The sequence below is a fragment of the Ursus maritimus genome, unplaced genomic scaffold, assembly GCF_017311325.1.
Source record: "Ursus maritimus isolate PB19 unplaced genomic scaffold, ASM1731132v1 scaffold_22, whole genome shotgun sequence".
In the NCBI taxonomy this organism is placed as follows: domain Eukaryota; kingdom Metazoa; phylum Chordata; class Mammalia; order Carnivora; family Ursidae; genus Ursus; species Ursus maritimus.
The window spans coordinates 4,008,181-4,022,627 of record NW_024424675.1 but is presented as its reverse complement, the minus strand read 5'-3'; the positions used below and the strand labels follow the sequence as shown (position 1 = coordinate 4,022,627).

General features: G+C 41.1%; 1 protein-coding gene across 20 annotated transcripts in view; it reads left to right on the top strand.

Annotated features, from left to right (window-relative positions):
* LOC103677872 (ral GTPase-activating protein subunit alpha-2-like) overlaps nt 1–14,447 on the top strand; it is a 130,783-nt gene that overhangs the window by 41,815 nt on the left and 74,521 nt on the right. For 12 of the 20 annotated variants that reach the window (XM_040637906.1, XM_040637916.1, XM_040637915.1 and 9 more), the window contains exon 3: nt 6,881–6,938. The exons of 4 other annotated variants lie outside the window; for them this stretch is intronic. The gene's annotated coding sequence lies outside the window, so the exon portion shown is untranslated. Of the gene's footprint in view, nt 1–4,280; nt 4,430–6,880; nt 6,939–14,447 lie in introns of all 20 variants that reach the window. 4 more of the 20 variants (XM_040637909.1, XM_040637912.1, XM_040637911.1 and 1 more) reach the window with 1 other exon arrangement.

Below are 14,447 nucleotides of genomic sequence, written 5' to 3'. Positions count from 1 at the left end.
CCCCTTTCTTTATCCCTTTCTTCCCCTACTGATCTTCCTAGTTCTTATGTTGCATAGATGAGAGAAATCATATGATAATGTTCTTTTAAGCTAAACTCCCTATTTTTTCCCTTGTCAGCACTTCCTTTACCTTGCACCCTATGTCATTTGGCTAGTTTCAGGGAGAGTTGCACCCCATGCTCCCTGCTTCTGGACATAACAAGTTTAGTTGGCCATTGTTTTGGTAGATTACCTCACATGAGTTAGGATGTAATCTTGTCCTCATTCTCCATCATCCTACCTTTCTAAGCAGAATTGAAATCAAGTATGAATCGACTGCGATATGTTGCAATCATCTGGTAATAATTTGGGAAAAAAATGTTTCCCATACAAATTAAATGAAGATCAGCAGTTTTAAAGTACACTATAGCATCTTGTATAAACTCCAGCTTACATTTCACATTATTTCTGGTCATGCAGTAGGTTCTGAAGAAAAAAGAACTATGGATAATCAGTTAAAAGAATGACAGATTCCCTGATGTGCTGATCAGTAGTAATACCTAATTTTGATTTCAAGTGTGCTATAATGGATTACCATATAGATGCAGCTGAGCACTGAGCATTCAACAGAGCCATGTGTTTTTCGGAAAAGTAATATTTATTCACACTGTGTGGCTTTCTTGAAAAATTATTTTTATTTTACTCTCCAGTGAAACTACAAACAAGATGTCAGTAGCTTTATGTGGCATTCCCAGTAGTGTAGCTTAGAATATCGGCTGCAGTAGAAATGGCACGATGTATTTGCCTCAGCAAAGGTAGGCTTCCTCTGGGACTTTCTGAGGGACAGGCTTAGCAGTTAGACACAGATGGCCATATGGGGCTTTATTTTTATTGCCTTCAGAGACTTTAACGCATAAAAATGGTCCTTGCAATATTTGGGTACACAAAGAAGCATGAGCGTGGGTGACGTTTCAACCTTTGAGTTGTTGTATAAGATTCTGTCCATTTGGGAATGTTTTTAGTAGCTTGGACGTGGTGTTTCATGTTCAGACCTTATTGAGCTTATTTTTGAGTGTCTTTAAAGTCCATCCATTTTATAAATAAGAAAACTTTTATCTTGAAGTGGTGATGATGATAGGCCTGACCTCAGGACAAGTTGCAGACTACTAGTGGCAACTGACAGTGTGCAGGTGTGTAGATACACGTCATCTTGCTATGTTCTTTAGTTTTCTTTATATTGAAAATACATTTTTCTCTATTGCACATTAAGAAAATAAACCCAAATCAAGGAGACAGAGAAGTATTTTGGAAAGCTGAGAAGCATAATTCAGTGCCGAATTGGTTTCCTGACTGAAGTAAAGGTCTGAATAACAGTGGGCATGCCAAGCATTCATCTAGTCCAATATAAAATCTATCCTGAATGTGACTATTTAAGGTGCCTCCATAGAAATACAATCATTACAGTATTTGTCCTCTTGTGACTGGCTTATTTCATTTAGTATAATTTCCTCAAAGTTCATCTCTCTTGTAGCATGTGTCAGGATTTCCTCCCTTTTAAGGCTAAATAATATTTTATTGTATGTACTCCTATCCATTTTAAGCTTTGGCTTATGGCCCACAGTAAGTAATGTATTTTAGGGGCACCTGGGTGGCTCAGTCAGTCGAGTGTCCAACACTTGGTTTCAGCTCAGGTCATGATCTCAGGGTCATGAGATTGAGCCCTGTTATCAGGCTTCATGCTCAGTGGGGGGTCTGTTTGAGATTCTCTCTCTCTGCCCTCCACCACCATGCACTTTCTCTCTCTCTCAAAATAAATAAATACATCTTAAAAAAAGAAATGTTTTTTACATAATGACTAGTACACATGTATGTATTGTTATTGAAATAATACATTATTAGTATATGTTACATAATAATAGTAAAATATATTATTATATTATTGAAATAAATGTTTTACCCCCCCCAAAAATAAAAAATAAATAAATAAAATCTATCCGAATCTGTAGAGTAATTCTCTCAGCATCTTCTATATGCTGTTTTAAAATCAAATGGCTGGATGGGATCAAAAGATGATCCTGGAATGCAGCTGGGGTGCCCAGTGCCCTTGGTGGAGAATGCATGAGAAAGTAGGATACTGAGTCACTGCTGTGCCATTCACTCCGGAAGAGTGAACTACAAGGTAGGAAGCAGAAGAAGGCCTGGAAGGACTCAACGGGCTTAGGCTTCAGTCAACATGAGGCAGCAGCCCATTGACAAGAAACAATGTCAGCAGAGATGGTGTCCCTGGAGTCGGGTGCACTGCTCTTAGTACTTCAGCCTCTTATTATGATGAAAATATTCTAATTAATCATTGGAAGATTATTGTGGCAGAGAGATGTGCTGCTCACATCGCCCTTCAAAAAAGAATTTGCTACGGAGCTGCAAGGAGCAGGGTTAGCTGGCAGCCCGAGGCTGTCAGTGCCTTCAGCTCTCCAGCCACAATCACCTCTTCTCATCCCCAGCCATTGACTGAGCAAGGTGGTGGTACAAGGACCTAGCCGTTTTCAGGCACACCAGACCCCTCTAATGCATCATCTTTGCTGTGGCGCTTCTGCTAAGCTGGCAGAGACTTTTAGCTCTGTATGGTGGTCTGAGGCTCCTTGGCCACTCCTACTTCCTCATTTCCCTTCCACAGATGTTCCTTTACAGTAAACCATGGGACTCCTAACTCCACCACAGTGTCTATCCTCAGAGAACTCAGCCTGCAATGATCATTATTCATCTGTTATCAAACATACCGAACTAGCCTGTGTAATAAACTTTTCAGTGAAGGGAAGTATGAGTTAGAACCATAAAACTTAGATGTGAATGGAGGCCTCTCTTCAGTCTGGAAACCTCCTAGGCCATCTCCAGGCCGTGCTTTTTCTGGGTGCTAGAGTTGCTCATGTGGGCAGCAGCAGCCTGACTGCTGAGACTCTGGTCCTTATTCTCAGGTCCAGAGTCATTATTATTGATTTTCTCTTTGCTTGTGATGATTTCCCACATTCTGTAGACAGCTCTCTGGGTCCTGTACTCCTGTCTGTGTCCTTGTCTGCAGCTCATGGGCATATTGAGGTATACATTCTGTTGGTAGAACAGTGCTTGCATGGGTTCTTGTTAAAATATTCCATAGAGAACGTACTTATTTTTACTTCTTCTGATTCCCTTTTACCATAATGGTACTTACAACATAACCTGGTTTTTACCCTTACTTCCTTTTGTGTATTACTCATCTAATACACATGTTGGTGTATATTGCAAGGTGAAGACCTACTTGATTTTTTCCCCCCAAAAAGCCATTTATTTGTCTCTGCACAATTTATAGATTGATGTCTGGGTGACAAAGGTTATGGGTTCTTCAGGCAGCAGATAATGCTGAGTTCACTTGAGTTAATACTAAAGTCAATTTTCTTATATTTTCATTTACATCAGTTTTCTTATATTTTCCAGCATCTTTTAACTTTTTCTAACTAGGTATATATGTAAATAGTAATGAGTATTTTTAATCTCTGAGACAAATAAATGTGCAAACACCTGGGAAATTCAAAATTTCTTCTTTGACCCCTGCATACTTGTCTCTAGCTTCTGCTCTTCCTTCTTCATCCTTTAAAAAAAAAAAAAATTGAGAGAGAGAGCGAGCACAAGCAGGGGGAGCTGCAGAGGGAGAGGCAGAAGGAGACTCCCCACTGAGCAGGGAGCCCGAACCTGGGCTGGATCCCAGGACCCTATGATCATGAGCTGAGCCGAAGGCAGATTCTTAACCGACTGAGCCACCCAGGCGCCCCTTCCTTCTTCATCCTTATTGTCTTTGGAGAACTTCAGTGCACTGATATCTCTAGGGTTTCCTTTCATCTCCTTTTAAGCTCTCTCAGAGGGATCTTATACACACACATGTTCAGCTGCTACCTATATCCTGTTACCATCCTGCTTCTGCCCTCCAGGCCCATATATCTAATTGTCTAGAACATCTCCTTGAAGAAGTCCATTGACACCTCCAATTCTAGGATGTCCAGAACCAAACTTGACATGCTTCAGTTCTGGGATTCCTTCTAGATTTGATATCTTAGATAGAAGTATTGCCATTTGCTGAGCTGCTGGGGAGTTATTCTTGAGTCCTCCATTCACCACAAGTACTCTGACTACCGTCTTGACAGTTTTACCTACTACATATCACTATTATATGCTTCTCCTCTTTATCTTGCTGACCTCTGTCCAGGCCACTTCATTCCTCCTCTGAAATGCTGCCGTTGCCTCTTCATTGATATCTCTGCCTTTTGTCTCAGCCATCTTCAATTCCCGTCCACCTGGAACTTGTTCAGTGATTGCACAGTGCTCCATGAGATCATAGCATCACCTGCCTCTCCAGGCCCTTCTCCCCTCCTCACCTACCTGCCAGCCAAGTGGGCTCTCTTGCTGCTGCTGTTCCTTTCAGGTCCCAGGCTGTCTTTGCCTCTTGGCCTTCACACATGCTCTTCCTTTTGTTCCTGTTCTCCACGAGGCTAATTTAATTAATTCTGTAAGTCTCAGCTCAAGTGTCCTTTTTTCCTGGTACCATTCCGTGAAGCTTCTATTGAGATGTGGTGCTCTCCCCCTCACCTCTGCAGCAAGTCAGAGAAATTTGTCAGCCTTTTTTTTTCCTGAATGATATTTTCTTTATCATCTCTCTTGCCCATTAATCATGAAACCCTTAAAAGGAAGAACTAAATAGTTTATTTATATTTATTTTATTTCTGCATTTCAAATGCCAAGCTTGGTATCAAGTGTATAGATATTTTTCACTAAATGGGGTATGATATACATGTACCCATTGTGTGTATATAAGTGTGTTTGAGTGTATGTCAGCATTAACACGTAATAAAACAAGATATAAGATACCCTTTAGAGTTATGGGCTTATGAGATGCCGAGCCCACATGTTCTAGAGGAAGTCTGAAGTGGAAATGTAGGAGAGAACTCCTGTTAGTGATTGTCAGCACGTGATCAGCCACATACTGCTTTTAATATATATAATCAAATAGTCTTCAATGTAATTAATATAGCATTTTCATCTGTGTAGATGCGTGGTATGAAGAATTTATAAGAAAAGCCATAACTAAATATATTTGTATTTTATTATGTTTGTCAAATCTTGAAAAATCAGTTCTTTTAAATTATACAGCTTTTATTTTTTTTGTTTGGGTTTTCCTTACTAAGTTTAGGGTTTAAAAAATGCCCACCCATTTTAATGTATTTTAATGTAAATACTGTTAAGTCAATGACATGTTGTAAGGAAAGACCCAGGTACATTTTATGTTAACGTGAACAGACGACCAAAGCAAAGATTAGGGTACTTGTAAATCTCAAACCAGTTCTGCAAGTAAAAAGCACACATAATTCTTCTGCTGAGTATTTATTTGAGCACATGCTATGTGCCAACCGTGCTCTTGGTGCTGGGGACACTTCCGAGAAAAGACAGAGGCGTTCTTGTTCTTGTGGGTCCTCTACTCTGGGGGAGGGAATACCGCCTTCAAATGGGCGAACGTGCACATCACTTCAGTCAGGGGTTAGGGCTAGGAAGATGACAGAACAGGTGGTAGAGAAAGCATCAGAGCAGGGGTGAGGTGGTGCCCAGAAAGAAGGCCCAGAGAGGCCTCTGTGGGGAGGTGGTGCTTGCAGCCAGAGGGATGGTGAGGCGAGGCCATCAGCACTGGGCTGTGGGGGGAGAAACATCCAGGTGGAGCAAGGAGTCTGCCTTTTAAAGTCCCTCGCTTCTGATGGAAGTGTACCTATCATGCCTTTTCTCAGTGGATGTTCTTACCTGTTCACTGTTGTCAAATAGAACAAAGGAAGTAATACAGGTATATGTCACTGACCCAGGGGGAAGTTAAGACAAGAAAATGAAAACAAGCAAAACCTCGGGCTGGCTCAAATGGAGGAGGCAGGTTCTTAGCTGCCTGGAAATATACTTATTCAGGAGAGCGGGATATACATTTTTTACCTTCATCTTTCAAAATGGTAGAGTATTAGCCTAGATAAACCTAGAATGAGGATTTTTCATGGTAAAATAGTCATGTGTTATCAATACCAAGAAATATATTTTGATCAGTTTTTGGATTTCTACACTTCTTAAAAAGGTAGGTGCAGATAAAGTACAAAGAATCTTATGACCCAAGAGTAACTTGATCAAAACTAATTTTAGAGTGGGGAAAAAAAGAAAAAAACGTATTTGGGTTTTTGCTTTTGGGAAAAGCTGCTTTTATTAGCCAAATACTCTTGTACATCATACGTTCATTCTTTATTGTATCTTCCAATGTGTGTGGTGATGGGGGTAGAATTCCTAACTGCAATCCTAACCTTATTTTTAGCTATTATTTTCAAAAAATTCTTGGCAGCAGTTTCATTTTGTTATTCCACCGTGTGCTCATGGTCTTATACTCCTTGTTGTTCATCTTTCTTCCGACTCTGGTCCTTGTCCAGAGACTAATAATGATGATAATGGAATGGGGAAGTGGAAGGTGAAAAAGCAGAAACCTGGGGAAATCTGGCATTTGAGAAATAATTATTTTAATATGAAATTAAGCAATGGCTATGATTTAATTAAGATGAAATGATACTTTTCAGGTTTTTTTTTTTTCCTTCTTTTTCTTGTTTTCTTTTAGGAGGAATTAAACTTGGGACATTGATGCCGTTAAGGCACTCAGGGAAGGAAGGTTGCTTGGGACAAGTAAAAGACACTGTCCCATGGGCTACAGGGTGAAGTGCACTATTTATGTTATTAGAAATAGTTTTTTTTTTCTTTTCTGAAATACACACACACACACACACACACACACACACAGCACTGTCATGAAATGTGTAGTTTATTTTCTCTTTATATCTTAATAATTTTTAAATTTGTTTTGTAGAAAATACTGCAATTTCTACCTGAACGAATTTTCTTTCGATGGCATTACCAGAGTATAGGTAAGAACAATTTAAAGATTTTTAAAGTGATATAGATTTCTTCCAGTCGAATTTTCAAAATGTTTTCTATAATTAGCACCATCAAGATTAGGTTATAACAAGGGATGGTAAGAAGGGTATGCTGGTTAAAAGTAAGACAAGTCCAACCTGGACGTTGGAGGAAAACAGAATATCTATCTTGCCACAGGTGCTCCTTAAAAAGGATGCTTCATAGACCAGCAGCATCAGCCTCACCTGAGAGCTAGAAAATGCAGAATGTCAGGCCCATGCCGCACCAACAAATCATAGGCAGCATTTTTAACAGGAGCTCCAGGGGATTCCTATGCACAAAATTGTTTGAGAAGCATTAGATCCAGAGTATTTTTAAGTAATTTTTCATTTTTTCCTTACAAAAATATCTTGTTCTTCAAGATTTTATCATTGATGCATAGTTACTCTGTTTGAATGCTTTAGGGTGTGGCAGCAGGAGGGAACTTGAAATATAACCAAGTTACCACGGCTGCCCTTTCTGTGCAGCTTTTAACATCGAACAGTGTTTCCTCTCAATTTAATATACATGGCACAACTGGTGTAATTTCTGCTACTGACTGTGACTCCTACTTTTTGTTTAAAGAGTGTCTGATTGGTCTTTCTGCCTTTGAAGACTGACAGTTCCTCCCTTTTTTCCTTCTTGCCAGATGATCATATTTGGCAGAACATAACCTTATAATGGGATCTTAACTCTCTGATCATTCATTCATTCATATACCTCTTGAGGGAGAAACAAAGTTCTGGGGCAGAAACAAAGAATATCTCACCATGTTTCACTCATTTATGGAACATAAGAAGTAGGAAGATCGGTAGAAGAAGAAAGGGAAGAAGAAAGAGGGGGTAAATGGAAGGGGGAATGAACCATGAGAGACTATGGACTCTGGGAAACAAACTGAGGGCTTCAGACGGGAGGGGGGTGGAAGAATGGGGTAGGCTGGTGATAGGTATTGAGGAGGGCATGTATCGCATGGTGCACTGGGTGTTATATACAAGTAATGAATCTTGGAACTTTACATCAAAAACTAAGGATGTACTGTATAGTGACTAACATAATATAAAAAAAATTATTATTAAAAAAATAATATCTCATCATGCTTGTATAAGCTGATTGCTGGGGTGGGGGATAGGTGAGAAAGAAAATAATTGCAGTATAATTGTCACATGAAAAGTTGTAATGGTAGCAACGAAGAAAGTCGAACAGTTCTATTCAGAGGACTTGAGGAAGGCTTCAAGAGAGGTAATCTCTACCTGAGCCTTGAAATATGAGTGTGGAAAGGGTTTCCTAGATGGGAGATCGATCTGTGAAAGACATGGGACATGAAAGAACATGGCACATTCAGTGGGTATTTCAAAATTCAGAACCCCAAATTTAATTTAGTACTATTTATTTGAAAAATATAACTGACCCTGATAGAAACTGAACTGTTTAGTGAAATATATATAATAAATACATCTACTTAACTGAATGATGATATCATTACTTGAGGGTAGATGCCTTGGTCTTTAAATCTTTCAAATACACAAAGAAAGTTTCCCTTTAAATTTTAGCGTTATCAATAGCATTTCTGTTAATTGCTACTTCAACATTGTGTATTTAAAGTAAAAATTTAAAAATGAAATGGTAAGTACAATCTGAAGGGGAATCGTAGGGATTTGTAACACTCCATGGTGTGGGAGAAATAGACAAAAATGAGAAATAACTGCATGCAGACCTTTTTATTTGTGCTAGATATAATCCGTTCATTCTGTTTATATCGTATGTATGAAAACCCTACTCATTTTCTACAGAGAGTACTTTAAAATGTCTGAAGCTTAATAGCCCCCCTCAGCCTGAATAAACTTACTAGGAATGGGTGTAGAAACTCATTTGCTCTTTGTGTTGTGAAACTTTATGCATCTAGTAGGTGGTCTATGGTATCACCTTAATTCTGGCTACTATTACCACATGGACTGGTTACAATTGCAGGTACAGTTAGCTTTTACACAGTTTAATAGTGTCTGACTGCGAACAGTGACTCTTGGATTGGGATTGCAGAGTACTAGTCTCCTGAGCTAGCATGGGAACAGGTGCTGTTTATCTAGTTTTTTTTTTGTAGAATAAGCTAGTTTAACTAGTGTATAGAATAAGCTGTCTGTGTAACAAGGTCAGAATAAGTCATGTTTTAGAATGTTGAAGTATGAGCATTTGCATATAAAATCATCCTTATTTTGATGCTTATATGCCTAATACTTGAATCAAACAGGCTCTTTTCAGATAAATGTATTTTTGCATGATTTATCAAACTGGGTAGAAGTTGATGATTAGGTCACCATACCTTTTATTATAATCTTAAGGCTGAATGTACTTTGGAATCAGAATTTTTCAGATTTTAGAATAGCAGTGTGGTGTATTGATGTTTAATAAACATTAACACAATGTTGGTGTCTATATATAACAGCCCAGGGGACTGGACGTTCTCCTGTAACCAAGAGAATTCTTATTTCTGTAGCCTAAGATATGAATATTCAGCATCAGTGGATTAACTACATCCAAAATAACCTCAGGTTAGTCGGGTGTTGCCACCACATGAGTTCAGATGCAGATCAGGTCCTGTCCACTAGTAAATTACACACACAAAGCTTTTGTTTTCATAATTTCTTAGATTTTGAAATTGCTGATAAGGGATTGTGGATTAGCAGTTCTACACATTTTCTTGACCTCGTTCTCTTGCATTCTTCTCAGTTTATTTGGATTTGTTAAAATGGCTACCATTTTGTCACTCAAGGTCTTGACCAAGTTAGTTATAAAAACTGAGACTATAAGGAAACACCAGATTTCAAAAGGAAGGAATGTGCATTAAATATTTCCATAGCATCGGTATCTTCTTGACTTCCTCGAAACCTCTTGAGGGTAGGACAAGAAGCTTTTCACTAGTCAATTCCAGGCATTCTACATACCTAGTATCCCTTATTTTAGATCTTTTATATTCTAGATATCTAATATTTCTTACCTAATATGAAGACCACTACTGTATAAACTACTTATGTTACCATGGCTGGTAGTAGCCAAGGTACTCTGGAATACTGAGTTAGAACCTTGAAGCTGGGTTCACACACCACTGCTTTGGTATGCTTCCTGCCACACACTACAAATAATGTCCCTAAGTATAGAAACCTAAAATAAGAGCAAGTCCTATATTCTGCAAGTCTTAAAAGTTCTCAGACCTATCAGATAGCCAGGCTTATACAGAGAAAGAAGTGAATTTGAAGCATCAACTGCCACAGTGTGAAGTCCATTTGAAGTCAGTTTCTTATCCTGCGATCTTGTTTTGTCAGTAGCAAAGAGAGAGGTTCTGTTTCTCTCTAAACTGTTTTTAGAGGGAGAAAGTAGTCTATACATTTCTCTATGCGTAAGGATGTAAAGGCTGGCTCCTTGCTATATATAAGCCATTGAATGAGGAAGCCTGTTTGGACTCTCAGTGTTGTCATGTGAAATGAACACTGTTCATTATTCCAGGTATCTAGAGATACTGCTTCAAGTGAGGTTTAGAGGGTAGGAAGATCAGGGAGGTGACTGACAGAACACTCACCAACCGTGATGTCTGCCAACCTGCTACTCAACTGTTTGTAAGTTCCCATGACTCATTATGAATGGGAAGATTTTCCTAAAGTCAATTTTAGGCCAATACATCATGGTGGACAAGGGTGGGCACTTGAAGGCTTATCTCTGTAATAATGAGAGCTGATAGGATGTGAGGAGATGATAAAGAATGGCACATCAGTAAACCAAGAATATTTGGTGCAGGGACAGGCTGTGGCCCCCTTTCATGTGCCCATGCATCATCAGTACAGGATTCAAGTTCTATGGGTTTGCTTTAAGAGGGTTTACTGCTCATGAGTCTCTAGGAAGCACATTTCCTGTCCCGTTTGGCATACAGTGCTATGCCTGTAAGCGGTAAATGTTTGCTGTGGGTGGAAGGATTTGTTTTGTACTAGAGATGTTTTCTATCAAAAATCTTCAAAATAAATAGCCCTTGAGTTTTAAAGGAGTGGGCTCAAATGGAAGGTTCACAGAGTACCTCATATGTGTTTTTTATAGGAGTCGTTATTCATCTAGTTTGCTCAGCCAGGTTCTTCTGATACATAATATAAAAACCAATGCATAATACACTGCAGATTTGTTGATGACTTTGTAAGAGTATCCCTCGTGTTATGTCTGGGGCTACCCAGTGGCCTGACAGTGCTTGGAATGTGAACACAACCTCTGAGCAGCCTTCTTTCTCAAAGTTTCTACAGCTCACTGAGCTCTAACTACTGCTGGGGAGCCTGAGCCCGACAGCCCTCCCTGGGTCCCTCATAGGGCACACCACAACCCCCTCTTCCTGAGGGAACAGGGTCTTCTGTGCACTTTACACTAGGACTTCCCCAGAGATGCATCTCAGCCAGGCTGAACTACGGGGACCCTGCATGCCTTTGTGTCTACCAGGTGATGGCTGAGCCTAGTGCCCCTTTGACCCACTTGGTGTCTTCCCAGGGTCCTCTCTGGGGTGCTTTCTGGGGTACATATTACCCTTCATTTCTTCCCCTCCTTCTCACTTTGTACTCAGTCCTCTGGAAATCCTCTTACTGGGTTAAGCCACACCCCTAGAGCCCCAGCCTCTTGGTTTCACCTCCCCGGCTCTTTGAAACCTGGCTTTTCTCTCAGGTTCTTTGTCTCCTTCAGGCCTGTGGGGTGAGATCATGGTCTTTCTTTTCTCCAAGGCCCATTCCAGACCTAATCCACCACCCCCTCTGTAGAAACATCTCCCTTGACTAGAACTTGTCCTTCCTTGTTGCCGCCAGGTCTTCTGATGTTCTGCTTACTTGCCTTTTTTTTTTTTTTTTTTAATGGCTTTACTGTCTCCGAGTCCTTTGCCTTCATGCCAAGTTACCCATCAGCTCCTCAACCCCTCACCCTCCATGGTTTCGACTTTATCTTCTGCACCCTTGTCATCATGCAGACCTGTATCTGAGCACATCTGTCCTTCTGATCTCTCGTGGTTTGTCTCTCTCTCTAATTTCTTCCCATTCAGTTTTCCCTCCCTTCCCCTGTGGTCCTCTGAGCTATTCCTTATGTCCCACATAGGCGTGAAACCATATGATAATTGTCTTTCTCTGCTTGACTTATTTCACTTTGCATAATCCTCTCCAGTTCCACCCATGTCGATGCAAAAGTTGGGTATTCCTCCTTTCTGATGGCTGAGTAATATTCCATCGTAGATATGAACCACATCTTCTTTATCCACTCATCAGTTGAACATTTTTTTAATCGAGTTGTTTGTGTTCTTAATATTGAATTTTGATAGTTCTTTATATATTCTAGATTTAAGTACTTTGTCAAATATGTGACTTGGAAATCTTTTCTCCCCATCTCTGACCTGTCTTTTCATTTCCTTAGTTGTGTCCTTCAAAGAGTAAACTTTTAAAAATTTTTATAAAGTCCAGTTTATCAGTTTTTCTATTATGGATCATGCCTTTGGTGTCCCGTCTAAGGAATCTTTGCCTAAGCCGAGATCACAAAGATCTTCTATGTTTTCTTGTAGAAATGCTATAGTTAGTATGATTCACATTTAGGTCCTTGATTCCTTTTGAGATTAATTTCAGATTCCTCCAGTGGACTGCTGCTCCTGAGTGCTTATTGTAGATACTATAGTGCCAGAAAGTTCTGTGTTCCTGCTCAACTGGCAGCTTTCAGCACACCTTGCACGCCAGCACCCCAAAGCGGGTTTCTCCGTGTTCTTGTACCATTCCTGGTGTGGTATACTGCCTTTGCTTATTAATTGGCTTGAGGCATGATACAGAGAGAGTTTTTGAAAATTAAAACCAGGTCGGAGTTAAGATGGCGGAGGAGTAGGGGACCCCTTTTTCAGTCGGTCCCCTGAATCGAGTTGAATAGGTACCAGACCAGCCTGAACATCCACGGAATCAGCATGAGATGAAGGAAGATACAGCTGGATCTCTACAAATGAACATCTCCAGCACTGAGTATTGAGGTACGAAGTGGGGAGCCGTGAAACCGCGCACAGATATCGGAAGATAAAGGGAAGGGGGAGGGAGCCGCCGCGTTCGGGCACCGGGAAGCGGTAGCCCCCTGCATGGCGGAGCGGGTGGACTCGCGGACCGGCACCCACGAGAGAGCAGACTGAGACTGTGAGCCGGGGAACGCGTGCCACCAGACTGTAACGGAGCTCCGGTGTGCTCACTGGAACCAGACTGAGACCGGGAGCTCCGGGAGCATGCGGGGGCGGCTGGCGGCTAGCGGCTGGTGGTGTTAGAAACACAAAGGACAGAGACGCGCCTGTCCTGAAAGTGAGGGCTGGGACGCTGGGTATGGGGCGCACATCCCGGGACGCTGCAGGGTTGAGCAGCACCAACAGAAACAGAGTTACAGTGGCCAGAACATCAGTGGAAAACGGGCCGCAATCCCTCTGTTCTGAGACAGAGGCTGAGATTCGGCCTCTGCTGCTCTGACTCTCAGAAGAGGCACAGCAAACTGCCAGGGAAAGCCGCCAGAGAACAAAAGCCTGGAAAGACCGGCTCACAGTGTGCCCACCCCCATCCCCTCTCGCAGGGGACACGGAGACTCTACCCAAACAGGGTTGCCTGAGTATCGGTATGGCAGGTCCCTCCCTCAGAAGCCAGGCTGAAAAATCAAGAAGCCCACATCCCTATGATCCCTATAAAATAAGGCTGCACGGCCTGGGTCCCAGTCAATAATTTGGGTTCTGGACTACCCCGCAACCTCTCCTCATCAGAATGACAAGAAGGAGAAATCCCCCCCAGCAAAGAAAAGACAATGAGCCTGTGGCCTCTGCCACAGAACTAATGGATATGGATATAACCAAATTATCAGAAATGGAATTCAGAGTAACAATGGTCAAGATGATGTGTAGACTTGAAAAAAGTATTAACGAAAATGTTAATGAGAATATAGAATCTCTAAGGGCAGAAACGAGAGGGAATCCCAGAAATTAAAAATTCTATGAGCCAAATGCAGTCAAAACTAGAGGCTCTGACGGCCAGGGTGGATGAGGCAGAAGAACGTGTCAGCGAATTGGAGGATGGGTTAGTAGAAGAGAAAACTAAAATAGAATCTGGACTTAAAAATATACATGCTCATGAATGTAGGTTATGGGAGATTACTGACTCAGTGAAACGTTCCAATGTCAGAATCATTGGCATCCCTGAGGGGGTGGAGAAAAAGAGGTCTAGAAGAGACATTTGAACAAATTTTAGCTGAAAACTTCCCTAATCTAGCAAGGAAAACAAATATCCGCGTCCAAGAGGCAGAGAGGACCCCTCCCAAGCTCAACCACGACAAACCTATGCCACGTCACGTCATAGTGCATTTCACAAATATTAGATCCAAGGATACAGTATTGAAAGTGGCCAGGGCAAAGAAATTTCTCACGTACCAAGGCAAAGGTATCAGAATTACGTCAGACCTGTCTACACAGACCT